Raw genomic sequence first — 15,663 nt, 5'->3', positions numbered from 1 at the left:
TCTCAGGAATGTGCTCCCTACCATCCAAGGTCGTATACATGGCCTTATTAATGATGATAAATATGACAGAAGCAATTTGCTTGTCCATATTCACTGCCAGAGCGTTAAGGATAACCATAAAGTGTCGAAAACAGCGACATCAATGGCGAGCTAATCAAAGAGAGAGAACTCCATTTTAAAACCCAATCAAAACCAGGCCATTGATTTAAAGCAATCGTAAGGTTCGTTGTGCATTTCAGTTTGTTTTCAATTGCAAATTTAACGCAAACTCTTTCGTCTTCATGATATAGTTATAGAGCATGCATGCACACACACGACAGATCATTTCTGTTCATAAATCACAGCTGGCATCCCGTGGATATGCATAGCTGACTAAGGTATCTAAATTGTTACATTGTCAACACAATCTGCCATCTTCAAAGTATGTGTTTATAAGAAAGTAATCTGCTTGAAGAAAAAGACGGATCATTACCATGCGATCGCATAATCTGTGGTAGGTTGTAAATGAGGATTTAATTGAACTAAACGTCAAGAATCCCTAAAACTGCACACCACATTAAATCTCTTTAGGATCCATGCAAGCATCAACTTCATTAAGACCCGCCCAGCCAAAATGTACTTTAAAGTAGAAATTCTTTCACATGCTCTTTAGAAATTCTACATATATGTGCTTAATCAAATGGCTATATATGTCAACTGTAGGGACGGTGCCCAGATAATCGCATTCATCTTTAAAATTTGCACACAATACCTGCATAACGGCAAGCATAGTTCTAATGACTGGGTGATATTAGTCTTAACAAAATATTTTATATGATAGCGTGTTTAATGCATAACAAGGGAAACTAGTGCAGTTTAATTCTTGAAAAGGTGACTGGAGAATACCAGCTCAATGTTATTAAATGACCTACAATGTATGCTTCGAGGAATTATCATAAAACCGAATGCCAAAAAGTTGAGTAAATCATTACAAAATATTCTGATTAATTCACGTCCCATGCATTTGATTATTTCGGAGTGTTTATTAACTTTCAATCTGTTTGTTCCAGGCTTTGTTTTGTCACAAAGTCATTAACCCCGACATAAATCACAAAACCCGAAGAAAGTTAAGATTGTCAAAATATCAATAAAACCCAGATATGAAAGATGTCCGCATATCATTACGCTTTGATATTAATTACCTCAATCTGCTGAAATAAATTTTATTGTCAAGTTCGCATTCCCAGTGTCGAGAGAAAATGACAGCGGTTAACTGTATGTTTCAAGCTGTATGACTTTCGCAACTTTTGTGGTCGGTGTAAAGACAAGCGATTTCTCCTTTAGAATCTAGATTTTTCACCACTGGAGGCGGGAATTTTTACTGCAAGATTACATTTTCATAAAAGTCGATGATTATTTCTGATCGATTAAGTTCAGAATCTGGGAGCTGTAGTAAACTTAAGATAAAGCTTAGAGAAATAATCGGCTTTTAATCGTATTTCCCCCCTAAGAAACTGTTTCAAATTTTGTACGCAACGGTGCGCCTTTGTCTCATAATTTGTCCTCAATATTTCAAATGTCGACGAACTTGTAAAATGTTTTCATGGAATTCAAAACGTCCAAGCACCCAGGGCTTTGCATATCAAAACCCTGAAATGATCATACACGTAATCATATATTTACACAGTTTCTTCCTATCAGAATATTTACATGCATGCTGCCGGGGGATCGGTCGCAGCAGCATTGTGGATAAGGCTCTCACTTCTCAACTGGGGTCGCGTCAAGCGAAGGACGTTTAAAATAGGTACATGTAGTGACTATATTCCTTCGCCGAGAGATCGGCATTGAAAATGATAGCTCTTACGGATTCGACCTTAAAAACAGAGGTCCTGCAACACAGTAGACGTTGGCTAGCTGCAGATCTGTAGCTCTCTTGGAAAAATACCGGGAGAGACCAGAGAGCTACAGAACCAACCCTTATATAAAAAAAAAACTTCCGATTTACGGCGCAGGGAAAAAAATGCGCAAGGTTGAGGCTTTATATCGTTGTATTCTTGCATCGCCGTCTCAAAATTTAATATTAAAAAAAAAATCTTTAACATATTTTTTCACTATACATGTGTTTAAACATGCCTTCAAATATTCATTAACTCCTTGCGACCCGAAAACTCACAGCTTCAAATAATTTCGTTTGTTGACGTAGCCATGTTTGGTAGCCAGTCAAATCGAATCCCGTCGATTTTTTTTTGTATCTATATCCGATTTCAGATATGCAATCTGTCTTCATTTATCATAAACACAAATAATTAATGTAAAATGAAAAAATGTATATTTTTTATAGATGCAAAAGAAGCTATTGAGTACGTTATGAAAGCCTAATCTGGTCCTCGCATCACTAATAGCAAAGTGTAATGAAAGCCGTGAATTTGATTCAATATTCAAACCAATTTAAATAGTTATTTTTTAAACGAACTGGAATTATTTCATACCAAAATATTTAACTCAAAATATTTGTTGGAATGTTTGTTCCCATAGACATTATTGTTTTAGAGATACATATAGTATGATTTCGAAAATTTATGAGGTTCGAATTGACAGGCTACCTTATAAGGTTATGTCAACAAACGGAAATCATTTTTTTTAAAAAAGCTTTGCTTAGGGTCGCAATGCTGTCTTATATAACATAGAAGAACACTAAAGAAGAGGCCCGGCTTCTAGCGTTGTCGATCATCAATGCCAGGGGCAGGCAACTCCTGCTTGAGATGTCAAATATTATAAAACTAACCAAACTCAAAACCAGTGCTTATTTTAATCAAATATGAATATGACGATAACAAACAGGCTACTGTTTACTTTGCTGTTCAAATTTTGATATACACACTATACTTGTTAAGAATTATGTTGATATGATAAATTTAATTTGATCGGGGTCGTATTATTGAGTCAACTGATTTAAAATGGCGCATACGAACATTACACAACTTACAGATGTGTAAAAGTTTCCATTTCTGTAAAGTGAATTGTTGCTTTTGAATTGTTCTTTATGGTAATGTTCAATCTTATTCCATATCTGGTTTTTATACCTCCGGCATCGAAGATTCGAGGGTATATAGTTTTTGGTCTGTCCGTCTGTCTGTGGCAAAAAACTTCAACCTTAGTAATATCTTTTACACCATTTCATATTTGGTATGAGTATTCCTTGTGGCAAGACCTTTCCATCGACACCACTATCTTTGACCTGGTGACCTTTGACCTACTTTTAGAAAATATGGATATAAGCCATGTCTTTCAAATAGCAAGAGGAACGTTTTTTTAAGCATGTGCATTTTTTTAAAGACCTTTCCAACGATACCAGATTGTTGACCTTGTGACCTTGACTATTGACCTAGTGTTTGGCAATTAAAAAAACACCAATGTCTTACGGTTTCACTTTGCTGTAACCCATGGGCATTAGTGTTTCACAAATACATCATGTTTTTTCCTTTACTGTATAATTTTATTGGGGATTATTCTATGCTTTGTAATTTGCCTTCTAATACACAGAATTCGTAAGAAATAAGAATATAGCAAATTATATACATGTATAACGTAATAGATCATCAGGACCTCAGGAAGTCGCTGCAATCGAGTTTAAATGCATACAAGAGGCCAACAGGCCTTATCGGTCACCGGAGTATTAAGCATATCTAAGCTCATTCTCTACCCAGAGTTCCGTGCGCTCCTCGCACTACACCTCTGTCAACGGCTTTTTACAGAAATCTTATAAAAGTTTCTAATATCCTACATTTATGTTTTGGACTAAATATTTACTCATATTATGACATGTTTTTGTTGTAATCAAATTGATGCTTACTGTAAATTGTTTAAAATCGCCGTTTTTTAATCCTAAATTTGAAACTACTTCGTAATATGCGTATGAATGAAGGGCATCCACGTGGTGGAGATTTAAATGTAAACATGGAATCAAAAGTAAGAAAGGCTGTAAAAATACGATAAAACTTGTAAAATAAGAGACAAACAGCCAAATGGTAAATATGTACTTATCAAAGTGCCAGTGGGCTATGAAAAGAGCCTGATGCATCACCTATTGCCAGAACTTTTAAAGGGAAAGGAAAACGAGAATGATTGTTTATGTCATGTGATTATATTGTCACGTGATTCCAAGCGTTGACAGAGGTGTATGTGAAGCTTGTGTAACGCTCCCTCTGGTGAGAGAATAATCTCAGCTAAATTCTAATATTCAACAACAGTTCGAAACAAGATGCGTTCTTAAAAAACCCAAAACAAATGCCCCTGAAAATGCCAAAAACTGATGAAAGGCTTGGCATTTTACATAATATATGTTATATTTAACACTGTATGGCTATTTTGGACCCGCCCAGGAGTCAGAACCCTTACCCCAAGGATCATGAAATTTACAATATTGGTAGAGGCCTTCACGCTCTTGCTAAATATACATTCAGCTCTTATTCAAAATTAGCGCAAGTAAAGAAGGAAATAATCAAACATTATACACATTAACAGTATACACATTACGTGTAACACTATTTCGATAATTTGGGGATTGGACCTGTACCAAAACCCAAACCCTTGGGGTCACGACATTTTCAATTTTGGTAAATATCCATTTAGTTTCAATTCAATGTTAATATAATTAATGTAGATGTTATCTCATTAAATGCTTTACACATTAACACTATATGCCAAGCTTGGTCCCGCCCTTGAGTTAGAACGTTTACCCCAGAGATATTGAAATTTACAATTTATAACAGGGCTTTCCTACTGAAAATTACACATTAACACTATATGCCAAGCTTGGTCCCGCCCTTGAGTTAGAACGTCTGCCCCAGAGATATTGAAATTTACAATTTATAACAGGGCTTTCCTACTGAAAATTGGTCAATTTTTGGCATTTTTTTTGCCCCGCCCCTAGGGCCCCTGGAGTGCTAAAGTCCTAAATTATACAATTATGTCCCCCTTGATCTAAAGATGCTTCATACCAAATTTGGAAAGAGTGACATGTAGTTAAGTTAAAACTTTTCAATGAATAACACACGACGATAAATGTAGACCACTAGCAATAGGTCACATAAGTGATAACCATGTGTTAATACATACAAGGATATCGTTAGATGTGTGTAGTCTAATTGATATAAAGAGATAATTGCATATAGCGGTGGTGGATTTAGAGGGACCAGCCCCTCTTTTGTGACCGAAAATATAAATTAATTAGTAGAACAACAGCAAAAGTGTGAGATTTGACATTGTACATAAAAATAAACAAATCAATTATTTGTTATTCACTGACTTTATTTTGCATAAAGTATAGCTATAATAACCCATAAAAGCCTCACAACCCTGGAGCCCCCACACTACCAGCCTTTTGCCCCCTCCCCCCTTTTTTTTGGTTGTTTAACGTCCCTTCGAGAATATTTCACTCATATTGGGACGTCACCAGCTGTAGATGAAGTGCCACAAATTTAAGGATGCATGGGACTGACATCAGAGTAATTAAAAAATCCTAAAAATTAGTGAAATAGATAGCATTGTATTTATTTTATCGGAAAAATACATTTTTTATTTGGGTTCGTGAGCTCGTTTCCATGGTAACGAACATCAAGGATACCCTTACTGGAGACATCATAATTTACTATTTGTCTAAAAGGGAGTGTGGAACTGACATCAGAGCAATGAAAAAAATTCCTAAAGTGATTAAAGTAAATAGCATTATTTTTAATTTAACAGAAAAAGTCATTTTTAAATAGGTCTGTGAGTTCGTTTCCATGGTAACAATCTTCAACCATATACTTGCTAGAGACATCATATTCAAAACCTGTAAATAAAACAAAAAAATCCCCCAAAAAACAAACCGGAAAGATATGGTTGACATCAGAATAATTCTAAAATTGAGTGTAATGGATAGCATTATATTTATTTTATCAGAAAAAGACATTTTTGACATGGGTCCGTGAGTTCGTTCCCATGGTAACCATCATCAAACATATCCTTGCTGGAAACATCATGTTCAAAACCTGTAAAAAAACGGAAGGGTATGACTAACATCAAAATAATTTAAAAATTCTAAAATTGAGTGGAAAGGATAGTATTATGTTTATTTTATCAGAAAAAGACATTTTTGACAGGTCCGATAGTTCGTTTCCATGGTAACAATCATCAAACATAACCTTGCTGTAGACATCATATTCAAAACCTGTAAGAAATGGAAGTATATGGCTGACATCAGAATAATCATAAAATTCTAAAATTGAATGAAATTGATAGCATTGTGTCTATTTTATAAAAAAAAAAAAAAAAAAAAAAAAAAGAGAGACATTTTTGACATAGGCTTGTGAGATTTTTTCCATGGTAACACTCGTCAAACATATCTATGCTGAAGACATCATAATTCAAAATCTGTAAAAATAGGAAGTGTATGATTGACATCAGAATCATTAAAAAATTCCAAAAATTGAGTGAAATGGGAAGCATTATATTCACTTTACTAAACAAGACATTTTTGACATACATGTTGGTCCGTGAGTTCGTTTCCATGGTAACAATTGTCAACATATCCATGCTGGAGATATCATATTCAAAACCTGGAATTTTTGGGAAGATTTGCACTTGAACAATTTTTTTCTTCTTATTTGACGTACGTGCGTACTCGGCATTAATTCATTAACCTGTTAACAGTGATTGACCACAGGAGTTTGAAATTTTATCAATAAAGTCAATAAAATTCACTTGTTTGACCAAGCCATGAGCTATGCGTTAGCATAGCGAACAGGAATGAAACGCCGTTTTGGAGAAATCTCGAGTTTCGCTTTGAACCGCCGCGCAATGAATATAACTTGTAAGTATTTATCACTAACAACATTTGCCTACTTAAATTTGCCTCCTAACCCCTCTCTAATGCTGTCAGTATCCACTTTATTCGGTTCCGTGTAAACATTGACTTTACCGAGGACCCATTGTAATACGTCACATTCACTCCGGGCCTGACATTTTTGTAATCCAATGATTTCCCGCACATGCAACTTTCTACACAATTATCGCCCTTTGTTTTTAAACTCTGAACATAGTTTCTGGCCTCAAAATATAATAATTGATATGACTGAGGATTTTATATGTTGTGATTTATTTCATTTGATTAAAAAAATATGTGGAAGGATTAATAGCATTTTATTTTATTTTTTTTAACTTTAAATTATAAGGAATACTAAAATGTCAGGCCCGGAGTGAATGTGACGTATTACAATGGGTCCTCGGTAAAGTCAATGTTTACACGGAACCGAATAAAGTGGATACTGACAGCATTAGAGAGGGGTTAGGAGGCAAATTTAAGTAGGCAAATGTTGTTAGTGATAAATACTTACAAGTTATATTCATTGCGCGGCGGTTCAAAGCGAAACTCGAGATTTCTCCAAAACGGCGTCTCATTCCTGTTCGCTATGCTAACGCATAGCTCATGACTTGGTCAATCAAGTGAATTTTATTGACTTTATTGATAAAATTTCAAACTCCTGTGGATTGACAAACCTGAACAGATGTCATGCGTTTGCGATTGCGGATAGAGATGATCCGACGTCTGGTGTCTTGGTGAAGCAGCTTTCCACCGTTTTCTTTGGGCCAAAGAAACCTTGCTGTAACGCTGGATCGCTTTAGCTGATTGAAATCCGCGTCTTCCTTGCATTTCAATTTGCCAAGAGTGTCTCAGACGACGACACTATGTTTACATTGCTGAAAAGTAATTGAAGTCGTAAAATTAACGCGATTTGTTTTTATTTTAAATCTAATAATATTTTTGTCATAGCTTATGTAAAATATATCTATAGAAATAATTGCATTGTAGATATTATCAAACATGTACTCAGAAACAAACAGGAGATGCGAACGACAAAGGATTTATTTACGTCATTCGGAGTTGCGCGGTAATTTCAAAATCGTCAGTCCCATACATCCTTAAACCTATGCTTAGCGCTCAGGGTTGTAGCTGTGAGAGTTCTTTAAGGACATTCGTGGCGTTTCTCAACAATATAATATTTTTCGTGACATTTCACGTACAATTCACTTGCATTCTATCTTGTTTCTGCAAAACTCCTCGGGTATATTACCAGGTTTCTTCTAGAGTTAGCATATTTTGATAGTTCCTGGTTGTGGGAAGTAAGAATGTAAAGTTGTCTCGAGAATATTTCACTGAAGGGCTGCAAAATTTAGGCCTATGCTCGACGCTTATGGCCTTTGAGCAGGGAGGGATCTTTATCGTGCCACACCTGCTGTGACACGGGGCCTCGGTTTTTGCGGTCTCATCCGAAGGATGCCCCATTTAGTCGCCTTCTACGACAAGCAAGGAGTACTGAGGACCTATTCTAAACCGGATCCCCACGGGATAAGAAGAAGCGAATATGTATTGCAGCAAGTTATATAAAAGGAACAAAGAAGGACAAAAAAATCTTTGGAACAATCGGCTACCTTTGCATTTCTATCTTACCCCTGAGCTACCCAGTATGATATACAAATTATTGTAATATTGATACAATATAGAATCTAAACCTATTTCGGAAATCATACAAGAACTCTTCATACCGAGGAGATGGAAAAAAAAAATAATTTCAGAAAAAATATCAGAAATGTCGCGTATGTCCTTCACGTGCCAGCGCTTCCTGTGACCTACGTTTTTAAGGTCATATCCGAAAGACCCGTGATTCTCACTTCTAAATGCCAAAGTTTGACGAAGGAGCTATCACTATTCATGTTAATGTCTTAGGTTTGACACGAGCACGAGCTGGACCTCCCGGTTCCGAAGCGAACCCTCTGCCACTGAGCTACCGCGACCGGTATATAATAAAAAAGTTACATACGTGTTACTACAATCAGAAACACACTTCATTGTATGTTACTGATTGTAAAAGCACTTGAAAGCATGTTAGGTTTTGACGTTTGGGATTTTCCATGTCTGGCAGTGGGTGTATTCATAAACACTACAATAAAAAAATATTCATTTTCAAAATCATAGGCATATACCAACCGAAGCAATGTAAAGCACATTTATCAAAATGCTTTCTCTACCATGAAAAGAAATGATAAACAGGAAATGAGGATTTTAACATTGTAATTGAAATTTCATCTTAATACCGCCTCCAGTGATGGATAATCCCTTGAAGACATAATTTTTACTAAGATTGATGACGGAATCCAGCGCCATGATGACAAGAGCAGATAATCGTGCATGCATGACCTCTTTACTCTCAATCATTTGTGACATGAAATCATACATTGCATAACACACACGAAATGATGACTACGGGCAATGATGCATGAGTCTTAATAACTCACTCAAGGGTGTCAGAAATTCATTTTCTTTCCTAACCTTGACCTACAAGTAGATTTGAAAATATTACTTCGATGTTGGAATGGACAGCAAAATTCTTATGAAAATGGATTGTTTGTTTCTATGAAGAATTGTGCACTGAACTTAAAGCGTAATCACAATAAAATGCGATAATCATAATTCTATTTAGTACTACCGTTATTGGTTTTGCAGACTGACATAAAGAACAAGGCAGGATAACGGCCCTCCATGACCCTATTTCAAGATGACTCCATTCAAACAAGCCATTTTCAAAACGTAACCGACACTTAATATGCATAACTGCAATCATTAGCTGATGCAGTCGACCAATGACATTGTATCTAATTCATACAGAGGGTGTCTTCAGAACAGCCAAACTTAATGTGGTTGTCGTTGAAAGCATCGGCTTGAAATTGCTTTTTTGCAAAAGGTATTTTAATCCACCAGGTAAACTTGATGCGAATACATTGCATTTAGTGTTAAATATCTGAATCCTTTCTGACAACTAAAATGGGATTATTCATTTATTTAAAAAAATCTACTACTTTTCAAATTGTTTCAGAGATAAATAGGAGGGTGGTCCTCGTTAGCAACGACGTCACTTATAGAATTCAAACGAGGCAAAACAAGACATTTTTATAAATCACAACATCCGGAACATTTGTAAACTTAATTAATCAGGACGCTGAAAGTATTCTTGGTAGAGCGATTAATGCGACCTGTTAACTATATTATTTCAGTTTTGTTATAAATTTGGGAAGTAAAAGAAAAAGCATATCCATATAGATTTAAAAAAAACTAGCATGCTGATTTTCTGAATGATGTGTACGAATTGAACACTTATGAACACCAGTCAACACCACTTGGTTCAGTTGATTGGTTAAAAGGTAATATATTCCATCGTAATGAGGAAATTATTTTATAATAAATTTATATCATATATTATAAAGCAAACAGCACTACCTTTTTACGGTATCACTATAGACGATGCCCCCCTCCACACTCAGGGAAGGTGTTCAATTGTAAGGGGGGGGGATACGATGTAGACATTTCATGTGTATGAAATAGTGAAACTATTGAAATCAATACGTTTTGCTACCAACTGAAATTCCTTTTTACGAAAATTAATTTCAATCCGACATTTTCAGTGACGTCCACGTTAAGTTTTGGCTGTTTTAAAACCCGCTCCGTATAAGGGATAAAATGTCATTGGTTGAATTGTATCAGCTGATGATCAAGTGTCTGTGACGTATACTGTCACTGCTTGATTTACCAGCGTCGTATAGTTTATGATTTAGTATAACAGATAATGTCTATCTTACTTTGATTATAACTTTCAGCATTTACAAAAATCACAGAAAGGTCATAGGTTTGAGAAATATAAAGGACAGCATTTGACCTTATTTAGCTCTTGGATTTTCAAAGTTCATACTTTTCACTTTTGGGCATACAAAATGATAAGTAATTGTAGCGTAATTAAAGATCTATGAATATATCGTAATATTCATTACATGCATAATATCGCCAAGTTCGTCACATTAGCCATTTGAAAATGTCATTCAAAATGGTCAGCAATGTTATATGTTTTTAATAGTTAAATGTATAGTATACAGCCTATTACCTTGAAAGTAAAGATATTACATTTTTGATGATTTCATCTGTTCTATTCATTTTCATTCGACGCATGTTTCTAGTCGAAAATAAAAACAAAACATGAAATATCAAAATACAATGTACGCTAAAACAGAGGGGGGATCGGTTCGAACGGGATTCGGACACATTTCCAATTTGATAACATATTTGTAATATTTTGAAAGAGTTTAAATTTCATACATTGAGACCTGACCGGGCCATTTATTATCCGAATTCAATATATCCATGTTTGAACAGTAGCGGATCTAGAGGGGCTTACTTAGGAGGATTGCCACCCCTTTGGCTGAACATTTCTAATGGTCATTTTGGGATATTCACCCCTACCCCTATCGACGGTAAAGATACAAACTTGGGTCGAAACTCCCCCTTTGAATTTTTTTTCGATCCGCCCCCTGTTAAAAGTCCCCCCCCCCCTTCGAAGCATATTTTATTGAGTGATTGTAGTCAAATTAACATTTGGTTCCAATGACAAGCGTTGCAGCGCCTGCATATAATTTGAAGGACAAATCTTAATTATATCTTGTCGTTTTCTAGCTTTATCATAGAGCTGTGAAAATAAATTCTTTTTAGAGAAATTTAGATAATAAAGTAAATATTACAGGTCACTGATGATATAGTAGTAGTATTACACATATAACAAGCCTGATTGAGTATACTCGATTAGTTTAATTCTTCAGGAGCATAATACTCCTGAAGAATTAATCTAACTTTTGAGATAGCATGCAAAAGACATGTCATTTTTGAAATTCTACAGATTCTTCATGCTATTGCACCTTAAAGTGCTTCTGACAACATATTTTAAGGAACAGCAAAGATATTTAGCTGTCAAGTTTTATGATAATGTTATCATGTTCCAGTGAAGTAATTAATTTCAGAACTTTTAGAACTGTCTCAAACATTGCGTACCCTACCAATAAATATGTAAATGAATATGTTATTACCAGCACTGCAGTGTTTAAAAGAGTGGTTGTAGATAGGTTTAACAGGAAAGTGCAGAACACGAGACAGACTAATAATTTAGATGTAATACAATTCTAGATATTCCTAAAAATTAATCACAATGAACGACATGAAATGTGACGCGGCAATTCTTTTGCTTTCAGTACTCTTTAATTGACAGTCACAAGTACGATATATTAATCCAATTAATTTTGGAATTAATATGAATCCTCAAAATTGTTTAAGGCTAATGGAAGCTACAAATATTGGTTATACAGTGTATACATAACTTGATCTCACTTGATATATCGAGTGTTAAGATATTGGTATTGTTAGAAAATATGTTAGGTATTATTTGAACCACCTCAATATATATAACCACTTCTTTACAGAGTAAACAAAAAAACTTTCAACTTTTTAAAGAATTTTAAAATTATTTGTCTTCTACTTTTGAAGAAATAGTTTATAAGTATAGACATTTCTAATTTCTAGCTTTTCTTTTTATTCTACAGCAACAATCACTATATGTTTTAAAGATACCATCGTGCCTCTGGGCTGATTGTTCAGACAGAACAGGCTTCTCCAGCTTCTGGTGGTGGCGGGTCATTACACATCCACCGCTGGTGGTTTCATTTTTCAAATGTACAATAATCATTAACTCCATCACCTATTGTCTCAGGTAAGGATCTCTTTGATTCACTAAGTTGAAGGCATGTCTCAGTCTTCACATTTGAGTTACTATATGTAACGTCTCTGGTTCGGTTTCCTCTGTGGGGGGTTTATACAACTTCATCAAGTTAAGGCAAAACGTGTGCTGACTGACAGGAAAAGGCCGAGGCTGGCGAGGAGACAAATCGTTTTCGTGGCGACGTAGGCGTATATACGTACTCCGTCTGTCCACGTCACAATCCACTGAAAGCTGGGGAATTCCCGGCCTGCTGTAGATATAGTATGTAGTAAAAATGTAATTTCTACAAAGAAATATAAATTTTCTTATAGACATGATCGTGTAAAGTTATGTTCGCGTTTCTTGGACGATGACGATAACGGTACAAATCAAAGTTCGGCATGGTGATGATATTATACATTCTTGCAATATTCAACATTCACGATAAAAATGTCATCTGACACCCTGCTATGTTTTGGTACACATTCAAAATCATTACCATATAGTTTGTGATATGAACATTTTACAGAATCCATCGGCAAGATGAAACGGGAACTGTACTTCAAAATTCAAGCTTTCAGAATTTATTTAATCGATCTAATCAGTATCCACTTTTTGTACTTTTGATATTTTGCAGTGCGCTTCCAGGTTAGCTAGTATGAAATGTGACACAAATAAAATTCGGCTGCAAAAAGTTGTGTAGATTTATTCTTCAGAGAAAGATTTGACAGGCTACAAAGACGAATGATTTGAAAAGGTCAAACTTTGTCACAGAATTTCCAAACTAGGGATAATATATTATTTATGAGAATTATTCAACACATTCCTCTTTGAAATGACTCGCAGTAATATCTTTGATCTTTTCTGATTGTTTTTTCAACAATGAAGACACACCTGCTTGGGGTACACGCATTTCTGTAACCTTTTGTTTTTATGTACTCTGTTTATAAAATAAATATTAATATTTGACATTAGTAAATTTCCAAATCAAAATCTGTTGAATTGTCATGTATACAAATTAATATACAAATATGACAAATAGTAAATTTCCAAATAGCATCTGTTTACTATTAAAAAGTTAAATTGCCATACATACATAATTCAGTTTTCATTATTCAAAACAGAGTGGCTAGCACTGATGAAAAGGTGAAGATAATGAACAGTTATCAATCCCCTATAAGCAATACAAAATAGAGAGTTGGACGAACGCAGACCTCTGGATATACCCTTGTCAATTAGTCACACCCGTCGTGAGCCCTATATTTTGATCAGGTAAACGGAGTAATCCGTTGTCAGAATGTTTGTGCCAAGGACGGTCTAACAATTATTATGAAACACGTCATAAAACATTTGATCCAATGGCAGGTTGAATTGGCAAACTAGATATTTATAAAGACCATAGAATTTGCGAAATGCTGACTTTAAATGAGACTGTTGAAACCCCTTTAACACCATCTTGTTTGTCAGTAATCTGCCTCGATTTAAAAATTTATCATACGCAGAACAGGCTCTTGCGTATCGAATCAGTTGAGAGATATAAACACCATATGTAGGTGATAATGGAATATTGCTTCATAAGTATGGGAAGTTGACGATGGAGAAGCTGAAATCATCCCGTTTGTCATAAAGTTGAGTTTGCTGTTAATAGCTATTAAGTACGAAACAGACGTGGAGGACTCTGTGGTGTCTTTCTTTCCAGTTACTTCAGAGATTGCAAACTTCCAGGAAGGGTTCCAAAAATGCTTATCGCTTATGAACATTGAATTTCAAACTCGATTGTAATGTCTATTGCTCTTAACAGAAATCTCATCCTCAGCTCGTTCCCAAAACTTAACCTTCTTCTGCCAGTGAACCCAACAATCTTTTGTTAAATTCAATTGAAATCCAAGGGTACTATTCATTTGTGGTTACGTAAATAGCCGAGTAGTTACGATTGAGGCAATAGCTGTACTCACGTGTTCATAATGTAACGTATGTCTGTGACGTATATCATCTCTTCTACACGTGTTACAATTGAACTGGGATGTCAGCGTGAAGCGTTGCAGTAATTGCAATGATTAAAATATCAATATAAGAAATGTCTTTTAGTTTTGAAAGTCTGTGAGATGATATAACCCGAGTCTCTTCACATCGTCCTATTGAAGGGAGAGGGTTAAGGTAGCTCACTACAATAAAGCTTATACGACGTCAAAATTATCGAATTGTGGAAATATATAAATTATGTGATGTCACAGTTGACTTAATACAGTCCCCGGATATTTAAACTGTGGGCTTTTATGGCTCAATAAAAGAGCGGGTACACTAAATAAAATATATGGGGAAAATACATGTATATCAACGGTAAATATGAAAGTGTGGGCAGGAAACCTATTCATCGATTGATTGATATTTCACGTCCATCGAAAACTAAATTCATTCATTTACAAACATCACTGCTTTAGGTGAAGTACCACAACCGTAAACCTATGCTACACACTCAGGTCATTAGGCAGTCACCACAACCGTAAACCTATACTACACACTCAGGTCATTAGACAGTCACCACAACCGTAAACCTATACTACACACTGAGGTCATTAGACAGTCACCACAACCGTAAACCTATATACTACACACTCAGGTCATTAGACAGTCACCACAACCGTAAACCTATATACTACACACTCAGGTCATTAGACAGTCACCACAACCGTAAACCTATACTACACACTCAGGTCATTAGGCAGTCACCACAACCGTAAACCTATACTACACACTGAGGTCATTAGACAGTCACCACAACCGTAAACCTATATACTACACACTCAGGTCATTAGACAGTCACCACAACCGTAAACCTATATACTACACACTCAGGTCATTAGACAGTCACCACAACCGTAAACCTATACTACACACTCAGGTCATTAGACAGTCACCACAACCGTAAACCTATATACTACACACTCAGGTCATTAGACAGTCACCACAACCGTAAACCTATACTACACACTCAGGTCATTAGACAGTCACCACAACCGTAAACCTATACTACACACTCAGGTCATTAGGCAGTCACAGGACCTCAGTTTTT

This window comes from Ostrea edulis, chromosome 4 (assembly GCF_947568905.1).
Source record: "Ostrea edulis chromosome 4, xbOstEdul1.1, whole genome shotgun sequence".
Taxonomy (NCBI): Eukaryota; Metazoa; Mollusca; class Bivalvia; order Ostreida; family Ostreidae; genus Ostrea; species Ostrea edulis.
Note: the sequence above shows the minus strand (reverse complement) of the source record.